This window comes from Cyanistes caeruleus, chromosome 2 (genome assembly GCF_971803275.1).
Source record: "Cyanistes caeruleus chromosome 2, bCyaCae1.hap1.1, whole genome shotgun sequence".
NCBI lineage: Eukaryota > Metazoa > Chordata > Aves > Passeriformes > Paridae > Cyanistes > Cyanistes caeruleus.
This window is the reverse complement of record NC_141702.1, coordinates 31020930-31039852: the sequence shown is the minus strand read 5'-3', so window position 1 is coordinate 31039852 and position 18923 is coordinate 31020930.

Genomic DNA, 18923 nt, shown 5'->3' with positions numbered 1-18923 from the left:
GAAGATATATAGTGGACAAAGGGAAGAGAGAATCCTTTGACCTTTAGACAAGAAGACATATTATTTATATATGCTGACAAAGGCAGCTCTGCCACTCAGGACTGGAAAGGCTACAGAGCTAAAGGAATGAATGATAAACACTGGAGCTAATCTTGGACCTGCCAGACCTCTGTGCCTGGCAGCAAATCTGGGGATAGAGAAACTCTGCCCATGGTAAAGGTGATTAGTGCTGGCACAGCTTGAGCACCTGAACACATGTAAGTCCATGGGACCAGCTGGAGTGCAGCATGGTGAACTGGCCAAGGTACTTGCAAAGCTGGACTCCATTGCCACAGAACAACAGCAAGGAAAGCATTGCACCCACCTTCCAACAGGGGTGAATTGTCCTCAAAGAAGGAGAAATCAGGGACCGTAGACACAGTCAGCTTAACCCTGTAAAAAGTTGTGGAGAAAGTCCTCCAGGAAGCTATGTCCAGGCATTGAAATCCCAACAGAACAGATGGTTTAATCATGAGGAACTTTGTTTTCAGATCCATATATAAATTTAAAAATATCCTTCTTTATTCCATGCTGTGTTTATGTTTTCATGATCTGGCTTGTGGCAAACAGATAGGCATGTTATGTTGGAGTATGTCTATTTGTCTACAGGGTAAACCTCACAGAAATGTTCTGGAGGATTCAACTTGCTTCTCATCTTCTCTCCACATATTCCCAACAGCAGACCCCAATCTTGTTATGCTGGCTGAGTTAAACTATTCCATATTAATCATTGTCATCTTGATCTTTTCTGTTACTGATAATGAAACACTGAAGTTGAAGGGTCAGTTTATAAGAACTTGTTTACTTAGATACTGTATTTATTGTTGGGAAAATTACTCTATTGGCCTGAGGACAGGATAGATACCTCATGTCTGGGGAAATGCCAACTGTACATTAGATGATTTTTGTCTTGGAAAGATTAAATGCACACTATTCCATTCCAACTTCATTTGTTTCATTTCTGTCATCAGCTTTGGTAGTTGGGTCCCTTTATAAAATGGGTCTACTCTTTAAACATTTGCATTTGGTAAAATTTTATTATGATTAATAATTGGAATGGCTTCAGATTGCTCATTTAACTGCCGTTGTTGCTTTTATTTATTGGCTTAATTATTTTTATTTACTTTTTTTGTTTATTTGCTGTTGCAGAAGGCTTCTGTTTCATCGATTATATAGTTTGGCTTTGGCACGCACAAAGTTATAAACTAGAAAAAATAGCATTTCACTCTAAAAGTTATAACATATAACTTTAATATATATATATATATATATATATATATATATATCTTTATATAGCATATAAAAGATCAGTGAATTTTGTATTACCAATAAAGTATAGCCAGTAAAGAGCTTTTGAAAAAATGATGGTTTTGTTAATGTATGAATTTAAAGGTTGTTTTAACTTCATCTATACCAGGTCACATTTTTCTGTGGATTGCCTTCTTGCACTCTCTTGGCTACACATAAAATTTGGCTTTGTGTAGTCATTTTCTTTGATGAAAAGTCATTTCTTATTTCCTGAGGAGTCACTTCTTATTTCCTGAGACACTGGTATTGGAGATCATCTTAGATATTTGAACTGACAAATCCTTGGCTTAACACTTGGTTCAGCAAAGAACCTAAACTATGATTAGCTGTAAGCAGCATTGTTTTTCATAGGATGGGTCATGTCCTTTTAAGTAGGATGTACTTCTGCACTTCTCTCAAGTCTGTAACCAAGAAGGAAGGCCTGTGCTTAGCTCAGGAGTGAATCTGTGCTTTTCCCCTCCATTAGGTGCTCTGAGATGTCCACGTGCCAGGAATGCTCAGGCATTTGGAAGGAACCTTGGAGAAGAAAGAATACAGGGAATGCTGATTTGCATTTGAATGCTGATTGCTATTGAAGCATATGAATGCTTCAATAGCAATTTGTTAAGCACTTTTGTAAAGTCAGTTGATGTTTTTGGTTTGGTAAATTTGGTGCAGATTTATAGCAGTGCACAGAAACCACCTGTAGAAACTTCAGGATGTGTGTGAGACCACTACGCTTGATTTACTAGCAAATGGTGCTGTTATGGCTACTTCACAACCCCTTTGCAGCCATTATCATCTCCTAAACAACTTCTGTTACCACCCTGTACTGGCCACCAGCACTTCTGCTAGAAGGCAGACTGCAATTTATAAGCATGCAAAGTTTATAATGCAAAATTCAGCTGAACTTTGTATCCCTTGTGGACCAAATCCTTCTTGAGAAAAGATTACCACCATTACATCAGCATGGAAGCAGTATAAGTATACGTGTCTGAAACTGCAAACTACAGCTCAGAAGTTATTTTTAGTCTTGAAAGGGACTGTTGTACCTATTCTGAGAATCAATATCTGTATAATCCTGTCAAATTCCTTGGAATTAAATCCCCAACATACACTTTTCACCTGAAGATCTCTTGCCTTGCCTCAACTTTGCCTTGCCTTGTCTTGTCTTGTCTTCCTTTATTTGTTAGCCAATTCCCCTTCTAATGAAGACACATCTGGATTTATCAAAGAAAAGGAGCTAATGGTCTTTTGCACACCATCATTTAGCTCAGTCCTCTGCATGTTTTGTCCTTTTCCTTGTCCCCTCTCTCTTGTCTATTCAGCAGTTAAAGCCTCTTGGAGAAGGAGCTGCATTTGTACTGAACAAAGCTATTTTTCAGTGAGCTCCTGTGGCTTACTGTAAGACCTATAATACCAAATAGTTTAATGTGGCAACAGTTCAGTAAGGACAAGGAAAAAAAATGGCATTTAGGTCACATTCCTAGTTTCTGAGAAAATACAGAGGGGCAGAAGAAGGAAAGGAAATAGACTTATGTCTGGAAAAAGCTAACATACATAGCTTAGTCCCCTAGCACGAAAAAAGAACCGTGTCACAGACATAGCTGAGGTTAAGAATAGACATGTTACATCATCTTTTGCACAATGCAGTAGTGGGAAAAGGGAGGAAATGAGGACTTACTTGAGGAATAAATAAATTACAGCCAGATTTTATAGAAAAAGGCTAGACTGGGCGCTCCTTAGGGAACATTGGATTGTGCTCTGTGTTAGAAACAGGTAAGGAAAGAATGGAAAAAGCTGCTATAACACAGAGAAAAGAATAGATGGGATTACTGATGACAGAAGAAATGGTCAGAATCTGAGAACAATCAGGGGTTTTTTTTGCATTTCCTTTTGTTAAGAGATCCTGTAATTGCTTCTGACATGTTAGTGATTGTGACAAGCTGTGTGGCAGCATTTAAAATGTCAGGGTCTTCCTAAGCCCAGCAGGGGAAATGTGTACTATAAAACAGTTTCTTTCTCTCATTAGACTTTGTCCAAGACTAGAGTCAAGCTTATAAAGTTGAAAGTGCTCTTGAAAGTGAATTCTACTTTCAGGATTGTACCTCTGGAGCCTTGTCTATAGCATGTGGAGAAATAAGGGAGAGAAATTAGTCCTGTGAGAACATAGAATCTCTATAGGATGGGAGCTAGTCATGGCAGTGAAGACATCCCACCTCTGGAGTAGAGTGGTGCTTAGAAATCACTTAGATGGAAGGACAGTTGCCAGCTGGGGTGGGCAGAAGGACTCCTAATAAACATAGCCCTCACACCAGCTGAATGCTGGACTTGGAGGGCTATTTGCAGGGACTAAGAAACTGGTTCAAAAATTCTTTCTTTATTTCTTGCTATTTATTTATTTATGACTTTCACCATAAATAATTGGTACAGGGATACTTAACCTGTTAAACCATAGGAGCTGAGCGTCATGGCCTGTCACCTTCTAAATCTTCAGGCAGTGCTTTGTAGAAAGACCTTATCTGTGCTTCCATTTCTAGCCAGGAGCAGAGAAATGGAGGGAAGGAATAAAAAGGTGTGCTTGGTGCTTCTTAGTTCATCTAGAAAAACAAAAATATCCCAGCTCTGAATACATGGACTGAAAGTCTGAAAGCAATTTAAATACTGTGGACAAATATTTGGAAAAACAAACAATGTGCATATGGTTACTGGGGTAAATTTCTGGATACTAAGTGATTGTGTTTGAAACAGGTGTCATACAAAGATTCTAATAGGTGTAGCCTAATGGATAAAGGCAAACTGGGGAAGGTACAATATGTCTACTGAAAACAACCATTAGTTTAATTCCAGAGCACTGCTTTAATATGTGGGACAGGATGGGGCCTCGTTCTGGGAAGCACTCTTTCTGCTCTGCTTGCTATTCACATATTCTGGAACATCCTGGCATTTAATAGGTCTTCTTACTCTGCATTATTTGCAATTAAAATTATCTCTGAATATTTATTTAAAACCCTTCACCATGTTGATATAGATTTGCTTCAAGCAAGCAAACAGATTCAGGAAAGACACGTGTTATGTAAAGGATCACTGGAATTTCTAATTCCAGTCTCACTTGGAGGCTGGGTGTCTAGGACAGTGTGTGTCCCAGCAAACAGACCAAAGAGAGGCTTCTAATCTGTTTACATCCACATGCAAATCCAAATATAAGCCATTGACAGTATAAGATATGCTCACTTTGTAAAAGGCTCCATATTTTAGGAAGCAGCTCTAAGACTATAACAGGCATCACAAATGTGTGGGATCTAATGAGACCTCAAAGGGACACTATGAATCAGAAAACCTTTCTGCCTCAACCACAACAACCTTTTTCAGACCAACACTGTCCATGTGCTGACCTCCAGAAGGGCAGGCAAGAGATTCCTTCCATTGATTCCATCTTCACAGTGGCTTCTTGATCCTGCTGGCTTCCTCTCACAAACTTCCTGCTGCAAAGCTTTCAGGAGACTTTGGGCAAGTTGTTGGTAAAGGGGACTAGAGAGATGACACTGCACACATATATGACAGGAATAAATTAAGGATGATTGGGTAAAATTGACTTTGGCATTAAAAAATTGTGATGTTCAAATTTTCAACTATAGCACTTTCTTTTGAAGAGTTCTTTTCCTGCAGTATAAAATAAAGTGCGGGTTTTATGAAAAGCTACAATTAAAAAACCTGTCTTCAAATCATTGCACAATCGATGCGACACAAAGTTACAGGAACAGACAGTGGAAATTTGTGTACTTGGATAAATTTTTACAGAATAAAGTAATTAATTAGGTTTGGTGTTCTTTTTTCTTTTTTTGTCAATTAAGAGGAAATAGTTTTGTAAGTATGCTTCCTGTAACAATTTCAGATGATCATTTCCATATTCCAGATAGGTTACTTTTCCTCAATCCTCCAAAGTTAAACCAGTTAAAAAAGCCTCCAGAACTGTAGGGGATTAAACTGTCAGAAATACAAGTCTAAATAATGGTAAAATCTGCTTAGTTGCTATTTTATTACGAAAAGATGCTGGCTCAGGCTACTCAGAAAATAAAAATGAATTTGAAACAGACACCTAGATGTCACACACTTTTACAGGAATAAAATTGAATGACCTATCCAAGTCAAGGTCACTATGGCTGAACTCTGCGACTGGGAGTAGGTGTCTGTTCCAAAGAGAATGAGAATATTCATAGAATCAGAATGGTTTGGGTTGGAAAGGGCCTTAAAGATCATTTAGGTGGTCAGGTGACCAAATTCATTGTGGTGTTATAATTGCAGTAGATCTCCTTAAAAAAGAATTCTCTTTTTTCACCTTTCACTTAGTTTTTCACTTTGGCAAATGCAATAAGAGATAGCATCATTTGGCCTCCAGACACCAGGCAGTCCCATAGATAGCTGTCCTGCCAGCAGAACAGCTCAGAGCATCTCTGACCTCCTCAGCACTGGAAACATAATTTAAATCCTTCCATCACGTTTTGGCTGAGACCTTCCTGCTTAGAAGATGGTGAAGAAGGGTAAAAGATAGTCAGGTGTGAAGGGAGACAGGTGCTGTTGCTCTTCCAAGACTGCTGTATAAACTCCAGTTTGCCTACTGGCAGTTGTTGCTGCTGCAGCCTTGCCAGGCTTCCAGCACAGGCAAAAATACTGAGAAATTCATTTTGATGCTGCTCAGTCTTTCCACATGTGCCAGTATAAATGGCACCAGCCCCACAGGGGTAACCCATGAGGATAAAGCCAGGCATCAGAGTGTAAAACCCCTCCTGTGACTGCCTCCTAGCCTGATGGGATAACCTCTCTTGGCTACTACTGGTACCAGTGATCTTGGCCAATCGACCCTAATTCCCTCATCAGCACACCCTTCCACACCAACCTTCATTTTAAGCAGAGTTAGAACTTGATTTCTCTGGTCCTTGATTTCTCTGTATGGTAGAAAGTCCATGACCATTCTAGGGGAGTGAGAAGGATGGGGGAATAGTATCATGGAAGCATGTGTTGCCTCAGGAAAGACCTGAGATATTCCAGCAGTTTTCTGGAACTAAAATCTCTACTGTTTTTACCCAGTTTAGCTGGGAATCTTGTCTGGAATTCTAAATAGTAATTTTTTCAAACTGCAAGCAAACATTATCTCCATTTTTAACAACGTTCTTGAGTTACTCTGCTTGTTTATGCTTATCTTCATTGTCTGAATGGAATATTTTAACACTGAGACTCTTAAAGCAACTAATTCCATACCAATCTATGTGATCTAGTTAGTGTTCAGTACAAAAACAGGTATTGTTTACTTGCAGTTTTACACTGGATTTTTAAATTGTATTCCTTTCTGTAAAGATATGAACACATCAGAGGAAGGAGTGGGAGTAGGAATGATGAGGAGCTATATGAAAACCAGTATGGACCTGATTTTCATGCTGGCACTTTGCCTTTCAGCCTGGAAGTCTTCTGGAAGGTATTTTGCCTTCCTGTCTGGATTTTAGACACCTAGTAGAAAATAATCTCCTTCTTGGCATTGATTCTGGACATTTTGGAAGTATATTTGAATTTGTGATTCAAATTTTAAAACAATTTCCTAAAACTATATTTGATAAACTAGTTCACAACATGCATCAGACTGTAAGTCACACATAATTCAACTAGTTTAACCTTATTTCATTTACCAGTTACTTTATGTCTGTGGTGGCTGCAGGAGATCCACTGAGCTTTCATCTTTTTAACCTTTCCCATCTCCTACTCATCTATTCATCTCATTGTTGGTTTTCTTCCCTTTCACAGTTACTTCACCAGCACCTCACTTCACCAAACCCTTCCTTTTCTGGAGCTCCATTGTATCCCATTTCTGTGTTAACTGTTTTGCACCAGGAGGCGCTGACTTGTTATCATCTCAGTGTGAAAAGTGTTCAAATTCTGTGAAGCATCATTTAAAATACTATTTGTTATAGATAACACAATGAAGAAATCTTACTTCCCTCTAGATGCTGAGAGCCCAAGTTGTAAAACATTGAGCAAGCCCCTAATGAACTAATAGTCTTTACTATTTGCACAATTACTTTCATTTCAAAATTCTAGTTGTCCTCCTGAACATCTTTTGGAGATAAAAAGAATACTTCTCAGCACACTGACCTCTTTGTTCAACCAAGGATCTTTGTCACCATGACACTTGTGTGTGTTTGACTGGAGAATGGCCCTGCTTCAATAAGAGCAGAGAAGACTGTTTCTAGAGTACCTTGTGGAAAATGATTGAAGTTCCTCAGGCTGAGAAGATAATATGTCTTATTTGAACTGTTTTATTTAGCTTAATAGTAAAGTGGAAAGCAAGTGTTGACTGTGATAAGAACTAACTTTTCAGGCTTCTTAGAGCTCTATTAGAGAGAGAACTAAACTTAGACTGCAGAGACACCCACTCATTTATTCCATAAAACAAAGCTTTCCTGAAGAAAAGGAAGGCAAGAGGTTTAACCTGGGAGGAAGTTGTCTGACCCAGATAAAAAATATTAGCTGGTCTGAGAGTCAAGAAGTACTGTAAAACAGACATCAGGATTCCTTTTTGGGGCATAGCTGAGCATTTAGTGCCTAAATCAAAGACAAAAAACAATCAAATTTGATGTTTATTTATTAAAAAATGTAATTGCAGAACTATATCTTCAGTGTTACTGAAGATTAAAATTCTGTTGCACACAGACCTACTTCTACAAACCATATTCCCTTTCTTAAGTTTGTCATTGGTGTTCTTAGAATACTTCTATTTTAAATATTCTGGTTTGCCCACTAGTACTGGCTTCCAAGACATAAACCAAAGGGAAAAAAGTCAAAAAGCACAGCATAATTAAAATTATTACTGATGGATCTGTGGTATTCTTAAAGAACAGATGCCCTCCTTGCATGTGCATAAACCCTTCCTGTAGAAGGAATTTCAGAGCCACTTCTGTTGCTTATTTATTGGTGAAATTTCTTATTTTCTTCTGTGTTTTGACTATTACTTCTTGTCCACATCTCAACTCCTTCAATGAGCACAGCAAATGAAATAACACTATCAATTAGTTATTGTTTCTTCCTTCTCATCACTGGAATGTTTTGTTATTAAAATAATATACAAAGCCATGTTTTGCCTTCTGTTATTTGCATATTTGTGTCACATTCCTTTGTCTCTTATAGAAAACATGTTGATTTTCTGATGGGAATGCCATGGACAGTCTGCTGGTGTGGTTTAGAGGTTAAGAGAAAACAGATTCAAAGGAGGTTAAACAAATGTTTTCATATCACCATGTCATTTTCTCAGGTCAGTCCTGAAGGAAGTTTGTTCTATTATTTGAAGTCAATTTGTCTTAGCTCAGTAGAATATATTAGTTTTTACTTCCTTTTCTTAATGAGTCTAAGAAAGAACAGAGAGATGAATTTACCCTTCATGTAAGACTGAATAAATCTTGACTCATTTTGAAGATGAGTAGGTACCTAGAAATACTGTATATTTCATAGTCAGTGCTATTGAAATTTCAAGTTTCATTTTGTATTCTGCTTGAACAGAAAAAACTATTCTCTTCTAAAATGATCTTATGAGATAGATCTGTGGGCTTTTTATGGCATCCAATTTAAAGCAATCCCATTCTCTGCACTGGCAATAGCCTATTGATGCTTTAAGATGGAAAAAGAGGTTTCTTGGCAACCTTCTTGAATACCGTGCTTTTTATTACTACAGAATGTCTTCAGTCTTTCTGATTTCACATGGAACAGGAAGTTTTTTATTTAGGTAGGCATATCTAGCTGACACTGGGGTATCTTTGTGGTGGTACTGTCTGCATCTGGAAAAAAAATACAGACCTGCCTTTCACCACATTTTTATTGATTGTAAAAACTGTGTTGTTTCTAACACTAGCCTTAACAGGAAAGACCCATACAGAAAAAAAAAAGCATTTTAGGAAGTGGACCAATTATCCCCCATCAGTCTATGGGTCTTGTTGACAAGTGTGTTCAAAGTGGTGCGATATTCCACTGTCTACTCCTCATAATATGTCTCCACAACTGCTCTGCTCTCCTGATATGAGTTTTTCCAGGAAAATGTTTTGAATCCCATATGATTTCTGTGTTTTCTTTTAAGATACAACACAATTAAGAGAGAGCATCTCTTGGGAGTACATGCCGTAATTTCTGATGCTTTATCCAGTGCTGAAATTTTCTTTTCATTTTGCAACTTGTGAAATATTAGAAATATCTCTGACAGAATGAAGAGGAATTTTTTTTGTCACACTCCAACTGAAATTTTATGGTTCTGAGGACAAGAAATTAGCTGTTTGCAAATTGAGGTGCTCCTCCTTCAATACCTATTACATATCTCATCCTAAGAAGCACTGATCACTAATATACCAGAAGAAAGTGAGAAAGAAACAAATGTCAGAAGGAATTTCAGAGTTTGGCTTCTGAAAAAGATTGGAGATATTTATGGTTATATAATTTTGAAGGTAAAAAAAATATAATTAAACTCAAAGTTTATTCTGTTAAGTATTACACAGTTTATTTTTATTTGGACATAATCACTGGTGTTGTACCTATAATAAAAAGATATATGGTTTTGCTTACAGAAGCTGTCAAGGGGAGGACTTTGAGAAACTAAATATTTTCTTTGCAGTACATGTTTCACACCAATATTGCTGATGTGAAACACAAACATTTACATTATGAATCACCCAAAATATTGCTGTAATATATTAGGATATTGAAAGCCTTCCATAGAAAGTGTGCTTTATTAAAAAATGACAGTATTAGAAGCTTACCTTTTATATGTAGCTTGATTTTTTTTTTTTTTTTCTGAACAACAAAACACAATGCTTAATACTTACTCATATAAGGTTTGGGAAATTTTACCAGGTTCCTTTATAATGTTTACCAAAAAACCTACTAATCTCCCAAAGGGCAACATTCTTCTTGTGGAGCTCATTTGGAACAAAGCACCACAAAATCCTGAGAAAAGACAGAATTTGAAAGTAATAGCTGGTACATAAAGCCTACTGACATAATACATCCTGATGGATCTTTTCCCTGGTTTAATGAAACAGAAGTGAAGAAGACCTTTTTTTTGGAGATAGTAGGAGTGACTTCTCAGAGTCATTATTTAATGTGGCAGGATATGTAATAAGAATGAGATAAGACACACAATGAAAAGGCAAGGGTGTCATAAAATCATGCTCCTTTGAGACTGGCTGTACTTTTAACCATCCCTTTTTTATTGTTTTTGGTTATTTCATCTGAGCTGGTGCTAGGCTTTGTCTCAGCCAAGAGATTTGGTAATCCCAGGTATTTACAAATTTCATTTATATAAAAATCCAATTAACAGAAACAATACTGTCAAAAATTTTGATGGAGAAGAACAAGCAAACAAGCAAGCCCTTCTAGAAACACAAAGGAACTTGCTCAGAGCAAGCAACAAAATAATGCAAAGCCTGATTTCAGAACACAACTGCCCCAAAGAGAAACACTGTGGAAATTCAGGAGCATAATAACTTCCCAGTTATTTGATCAACATAAGGCATAAAGAAACTCAGGTTAAGTCCATGGCAGCAAATTTTTTGTTTACTTGAAGGGCTATATTTGCCATAAAGACAAGAAAAATCTCATGTGGACAAAGATATGGGAAACATCAGAGGCAAAACTGTAGAAATAGCTCTGTCAACTCGCAGAAGGACATGCTTTCCAGTATCTTTTATGTGGTAGAAGCAGATTTCTGGTAAGAGCAGTGTGTAGGGGTAAATACACTACTAAAAAAGTCTGTTCAACAGATCTTGTGAAGGCAAGATCCCCACTTCATTACCTTTTCAGATTAATCACCTCTGTAGTGTTAAAAAGTAATTACATAGATACGTCAGAAAAGGGTGATTTTAAGGAGATAAAATTGTGCTTAGACAAGCAAGTGCGGTAAATAATAACATTATTTTTTTACTCCTAAATTCTTATAGTCATGTATTTTTTATTGGTACACTGTCGAATTCTTCACAAAACTAGCCTGAATTCCTCCAACACTGGGCTGTAAATAGGACAAAGTCTATTACCTAAAATGCTTCCTCTCATCCACATGGTACCAGAAGACATAGACTGATATTTGGGGCAGAAACTTTCAAAACCCATAAAAGACCAGGAATTCTGTCTTAGAATGAACTTTATTGTGTCTTGTGGTTTAATCTCAGTAATGAATTATTATATCAATAGATGTGTCTTAAATAAATACTGTCTTTAATGAAAAATAATCATCTGAATGTAAAAATTACTGGTTTTTCATATATGAGATTCTCCCTCTGTGAGAGGAGTGTATGCAAAGAAGAGAGCTTCTTGGATTCCTGAAGGATTATATGAGATCTTGCTAATTTGAGAGAGCTGGAAGTCTGGCTGCTACATGTTTAGAAAGGACAGAACGGGTTTTTGTCGGAGGGAACTCTTCCTATTCTTTACATGACCATTTGTATTTATTTTGTAATGATACTTTGTCCTGTTATATATTCTCCATTAATGCATGTCTCGATGCAGGTTTTATCATAGTAGCCTTTTCAGAACTACAAGATCTAGTGTACAGTGACCACAACTGAACTTTTAAATGGGAGGTTAAAAACTTTGGAAAAAGAAAATAAAATGAGTCTTTTCATCATGTTAGTCACAGTATGTCTGCAGTAGCCTGAGTTTTCAGTTCCTATACTCTTTGCCATCCTAGCAACTGGAAAAAATATTTTTACTTGCAGTGTCCATGTTTGTGCTGGAAGGCAAGTGAGATGCAGCAAATCATAGCCAAAATAGCCATTTTACAGAGCAAAAATCTAAAATAAAGTCACATTTTAATGTAAATTTTTATATGAGCCTGCATTTTACAGAAGTAGAGGCATCTCCTAAACCCTAGGAACTCCATATTATGCTTTTTTTTTTTTTAAAGCCAGTTGAAATAAGTGATGCTTATTTCATTCCTCTTGTTATGCATTCACTATATTCCTGTGCCTGCTGCAGTAGGAATAAAAGCTGAGAAAGCAAGAGCAGACTTGTTGCCTTAGGCTATAACTTCATCAGCCTTTGAAAGGGATTAGGTGGTCCCACTGCCTGCAATAACGTGGGATAGGGAATCTGTCCAACATTGTGTTCTTTAAACACCATAAAGAAGACACTGATGTTAATATAATGACTAATTCCTTTCCCTTGGTGCACATGAAAAATTTGTACCTCATCTTTAGTTTCCCCCAATTCCTTCTTCAGACTTGGCTTGCAGAAGACTTCCTATAAGCAAACTTCATACAGAACTGGGCAAATGGTGAATTATGCATGCAGTTAAAATGATCCAAACCAGTTTTTATTGGAAAAAATTGGGCAAAGAATAAAATACAAAGTTTGGAAATCCTAAATCTCTTTACCTCATTAAATGTGTTAATGAGCGATTCCAAATTGTGGTACATATCAAAATTAGGACTATATGCAAGGGAGCATAACAAAATAGATGATAAAGCATCTTCTTGAAAACTCAAATAATGTGAAAAAAAGGTACATGTACCTTTGAACTTCACTGTTGTTTTTCTGTAAATTAAGTCCCTTATACAGAATACACAGTTAACATCTGGAAATTTTTGTATGAAATTTTCATGTGTAACTATGTTAATAAAAAGTGTAATTATTTGCCATTGAATAAATGGTAATAAGTGATGTTGAAATACCTTAGAATTAGGTTAGAGCATGGAGTTGTCCATCTTGCAGGTTCCTAGTATTCCAATAATGTTCATTCCATGCATCCTGGATGTGAAGTTGATCCAGGTCCGTGGTACAGTCTGAACCTGAGCAATACAGAAAAACACCAAATGATTCTTCTATTTCTTCAGTGAGAAATCTGGAACTGGATATAGTTTCTCAGACTAGCAGAAATAGTGCTAGATAACTCCCATTCTCAACTAGGTTATCACAAATAGCTTTATCCAAACATGGAAAATTACCTAAACCTCTTTTTCCCCAGAGACCAAACGAATGTCTGCACAAAACACTCTAATGTGCCAGAAAGGATAACTTCTTGTTGGCTATGTACTGAGTAAAATGAAACTGAAAATTAAGTGGAAAGGGAAAAAAAAAAATCTACATTTTTTCTTTTACCTTTAGTTTGATTTGTGATCACTATAAGATTATCATAATAGTTCTTTCTCTTTACAGTGTTCCTATGACAGATATAGGTAAAGCTCACCTTTATGGTGTTTTTGGTCACTTTATATCTGTTACTTCAGCTTCAAACAAATTTAGCTTCATGAATAGGATGAAAATTTTATGAATTTTCTTTGAGATAATATCAACAGAAAGAGAATATTTTCTTAGCATTTATATGAAAATAAAGCCCAAATAATTCTTTATTTATATTTCAATTTTTGCTTCAATTTAGATTTGCTTTAATCTCCTTCTTAGAGGAGATAGGGATGGGAAAATTTTGTTTGGGAGTATGCTGCTTGTCTTTGTTGGCAGATATTGCTATTAATAATAATAATAATAATAAACTGTTCAAACTTGAAGTTAAATAGAATTCCTATTCAAAATGAGTGATGCATACTGTATCATCTTCCATGTTGTGCAGCACTTTGTTTCCACATACAGCACTAGCTGTGTGTTTCTTTAACCTGAGCTATCTCTTGGTTCATGTTTGCTTGAAAAAGTCTATGAACCTGAGAAGAATTTCAAACTTTCAACAAACCTTTAAGCTAAGTATTACAGTTTCTTTTGTGCCATATTGTGTTTTATTCCCTGTACTAGTCAAATATCCAACATATAATCATAAAATACCTGATTGACATCAGCTGCAGTGACCTTAAAGTCATATTCTTGTCTGATGGACACGCATGGTGAAGCTTTACAGTTTGAAAGTAAGTAACTGAACAAGATATTGGTAGTAAGGTGTTCAAATTAGACTTTAAATAAATAAGTCAGCAAGATTTTGTTCTTTTGGAGTCTTGCAAACTTGTGAATAGGGTTGAATTCATCTCATTAAACTTGACCTATCTAAGGGCTAAGGCAGGCACTCTTAGATGGCTGCCTAAGCTCTGCCTCTTGTGCCTGCAGAGACAAACCTGCCCCAGGACAGCACAGCCTGCAGAATCTGGGCTTCTGTCTCACAACAGGGCATGTTGCCATTTGAAGATGACTGTGTCTATCCACTGGGCAGGAATACCAAGCAACCAGTGTAAACAGAAGGCTGCACTTAAGGGAAGAAACGAGGATTTAGGCAAGTCCTTGGACCCATCATCTGCTCAGTACTCTGTTCTCTTCTGTAAGCTCCTTGGCTACAGATTTTTGTACATGCTCATAAAGATTTCTAAATGTGCTAATGGTTATTTATACACTAAGAGGTACTTGCCACTTACTTTTATGAAGGATTTTTGGAAAAAATAACTTTTTCCCATAGTTTGCATTTGTGGTTGTTTTCCAAGAATTGACTGTTTAGAATTAACTGACTTCAAGTGTGATTGTATTTTGAGGGTGGACCTTCCCCCCACCAGTTCCCACATGGTCTTGTCTAGTCTCAGGGGAATTTACCTTCCCAGCAGCACACTAGGGGATGGGAATTCAGAAAGTGTTTTCACTCTCTCTGTTCTAATTAAGTCCAGAGAATGACATTTTTATTTAGGAACTGGAATCACCATGATCACTTAAGCCAAAAATATTTTTATTCATTTATTTAGTGAGAGAAAGATTGCTCTCTAAAACCACTTCTGTTAGCAGTAAGTAGAAAGATTTTATTATGTGTGTGTTGGCGTTAGGACTGTTACTGAAATAGATTTTCAGACTTTCTACCTGAAATATAACATGAAGAATTCAGCTTTCATCCATTCGTGCACCAACAGCTGTATTGAACAAATGCTTTAAACTCTCAGATTTAAGCAACAATTTTTATTATGACTATATTGATAAAAACCAGGCTTGCAATATAACAGCAGGACTATCTGGGGAGAATGAATGTTAGAAATGAAACCCCATGTTTAGTGAGGTGTCTAAAGCAAGTGTGGAAGCCCTTTTGTGACTGAGACCCAGCGTGTCACTTTTCACACATTCTTGGATAGGGCTGTGTGTACCAGGGAGGCATATGGTAGAGGCAGAATCCAGGCATTTGTTTTAGGCTAGCTTGTATGAGAAGCTGGATGTTATTGCATAAATGGTAACTGTGGTAATTCTCTGTTGAAATGCCATGTACCGAACCTGCTACAGGCTCTGTTCAGTGGTGCGGATGATTTCTTTTCTGAATATCATCAAAAGTATTCATTAGGTCATGTACAGTTTTCCTTTAAAGCAGTAAAAATTATCTTTGACTTATGGCTGTATGTAAACTAGACACACAAATGCAGCCTGTTAAACCAAACACAAACTACATTTTTTTGCAAATAATTGGTGTATTTTTGATGCATAACTTGAAAATTAAGGTTTTAATTTTTCCTCATAGATGTGATTGTGAGCTCCTGACACAATTAAGCAGATAAAGTAAAGTGCAGGATGATCTACCAAAGTAATCTGATAAACAATATCCATGCAGTTAATTCAGACATACATTTCTCATTGTTTGAGTATTATGAATAGTGTGGCAGGTTTTTAGAGCCATCACAAGGAAGCATGAATTAATCAAACCATAAAGCTTGTTCATTTTGTAACCTGAACTAGCCTTTCTACCATGAGATGGAAAAACTTTAAAACTGAAGGTGTTCAGTTTTCCTTCAAAATAAATCTAACACAGATTTTAAAAATGTTTAAAAAATGATGTGACGAAGCATAACTCAATTTTCAGTCTTAAGTCAATTTTGTCTGGCTTGACAGAAAAAAGGGTTTCTTTAATGGTCACACAACTTCCTAGTTTTTACTGATTTCAAACCACAAATATTTGGAATGAACTTGAATAATGTTCTTAAAGGGAAAAATTAATGACAGTTTGTGTTTCCCCCTCCTCCTTTACTAGATAAACCATATTATCAGTGAATGAAAAGCACACAAGTTTGAAAGTTTTGCAGTGTTCTGTCTTACTTGCTTTTCAGTTCATCATTACTTGCAGGCCTTCCTGCAAGTAACACTCTGATTTGATGTTAACAAAGCAATAATTGACACCTGTAAGGAGGCTGACTATTCCCATTTGCAACCAGAACCATTGCTGCTTAAGCAGCACCAGACCACACACATAGTAATTTAGAGGACATGGATTGCAGCTCTTTGAAAGAAGTCTTTTCTTTATAAGTTTTTTCTTAAAATCTCATTTGTATACCCTCTTCCACTTGAACTCCATGACACAATGATTGGATATTCCATCTGACAAAAAAAAGGAGGAAATTTTATCTTCTATTTGTGTCCCTAGCAAAGACACATGAAGATAACAGATTGACAAGACTAGAACACAAAGCACAGAAGACATAGCACAGAAATGTGAGGGTGAGGGTGAAAGAGTGAGGGCAGGAAGGGGAGACTCTGAATAAAGATAAAATATAAGGGAGACTAAATTCAGCACAGTCATGGAATGACAGAAGGAATAATTATTCATGAGGAGGAGCTTGCCAGATGGAAACTTGAGACTAGAACAACAATTACTTGAACAGGGCCAAAGGGTGGCGGGCAATATCCTTACTGAGATAATATTCACTGAAGTGAGCTGATAAGTGTGATTTGCAGTTCTGTCAATGTACTTGCGCCTTCTCAGACCTACTAAAGGTCCTTAAATACCCTGTGTAATTTCTCCAGTGAAAATCTTTATCTAAACTGGCAAAAATGTGTACCCCTCCCTATGTCTTGCTTGTATCTACAAATGTGAGCTTCGTGTTTGTCATTATGTCCAAAATTTTCATGTCCCTTTTTATTTTCCCCTTTCCAGTAGAGTTTTGGCAAGATTAAATGTGCTATTTTAATTAAAAGGAAATTGGTTTAAATCAGGGAAATTTATATTTCACCTGTGGGCAAAGAAATCTAATCCTTAATTTTCACCAGCTGATCAGATTTCATGGTCAGAATTGGATTCAGTTCAGAGAATCTACCTGAAGCATGTATAAAAGTATTGCTTGAGAGAATTCTGAGGTGATAACAGGGTGAGAAGTGAAAAGATGAAACATTTGACTTCATTTAATATTGAACTGACAGTAGTTATCTGGCTTTAGAGTCTCAGTAACATTTCTGTTAACTAAATGTAAAACTACTATTTCCTCACAGAGATATCAGAGTACTTTTGATTTAAATGGCAGCATATGCAATTAAAATTCATACAGGCAAGAAAACAAAAGAAAAAAAAAGTATTAATGTCTTGTAATGTACAGATATATATATATTTTAATTTCCACTGGAATATTCTTGAAAGATCATGAAAGGAGATAGTCATGGTTTGTTAATCACACAAAATCTCTAAGCATGCAAAATTCAATTTCCAAAATATCTTTCTAGAACATGAAAGTCTGCACAGTTTATGGAGCTTTAAATTTCATGTAAATGAAACAATGTGATTGGAACATACATGCTGAGATGTAAGAGGGAGAAGTTTCCTTTCTCTAACTGCATCACATAAAGAGATCAAAAAGAATGACATTCTCAACAGTACTGGAAAATGAGTATGACTTGAGAATAAATATTTAGATTATAATTATCTGGTAAATGTGTCCAAACTGTCAATTATGTACTATTTGTGTAGTGTCATGAAGGGTGAGGTAAGTAATGATCTATGAAGGAGTTAAATCTAAGATATTTCCTAGCTTAGCTGAACTTCTGAGATTAAAACATGCTTTAAAAGGGTCTTAATCAGATTCTGTTTAGTTTTTTCGTCTGTGGGTCCCCATTCTTGCCATCAGTCTAGTACAAGACAGGCAACTGTGGCATGTCTGATATTCAGACTGACACCAGAAATGGTCAGTCTATGGAATGAATAGTCTGGTGAATAAACTTAACAAAATTCCTCCTTGCAGAGCCTGAAGCAGTTGCAAAGTCAAGTACCAAAGAAGAAATGTTTGAGGAAGCCCATTGAAAACAAGTTCTAGACAGGTTACTTGACACTTTTGATGTCAGGATGTGGAAAAAGTAACTCCATAGAAAGACACACTTAGGTGAAACTTCTGAGCACTAGCTTACTTCTAAGTGCAGTTCATAAGAGAACACTGCATTCATTGATGGGGTTGGCAAGCTGAAGAAACAGTTCTCTATATGATTAAGCTCAAAATAGCTACAGGAAAAATGACCAACTAAGGGCAATGTGACTTTAGGAAAACTATTTGGTAGGGTGTACGTGACAGCTGAAGAACAGATGAAAGTTACACTGGGCAGATGATAAAACAAAAAGAGGTGTGATCAAGAATTAGGTTGATTGGAGGATTGAATGCAACAGCAAAATAACAGCCTTGCAGAGTTTTAAATGAAGGTGTGTAGCAACCTCAGATTTGTAGCTGTTAGAAAAGTAAAGTGCCTGGGAGAAGGGAGAATAAGTACAGAGCAGAAAAGGACAGTGCAACTGAGAAATACCTGTTGTGAGAGCAAAATTATATTTAGCTCTAATACAGATTAAGGAAAAGGAAAGAAATACAGCTACTTTATTTTAATAAATTTATAAATTTTCATAAAAGTAAAAAATGGCATTC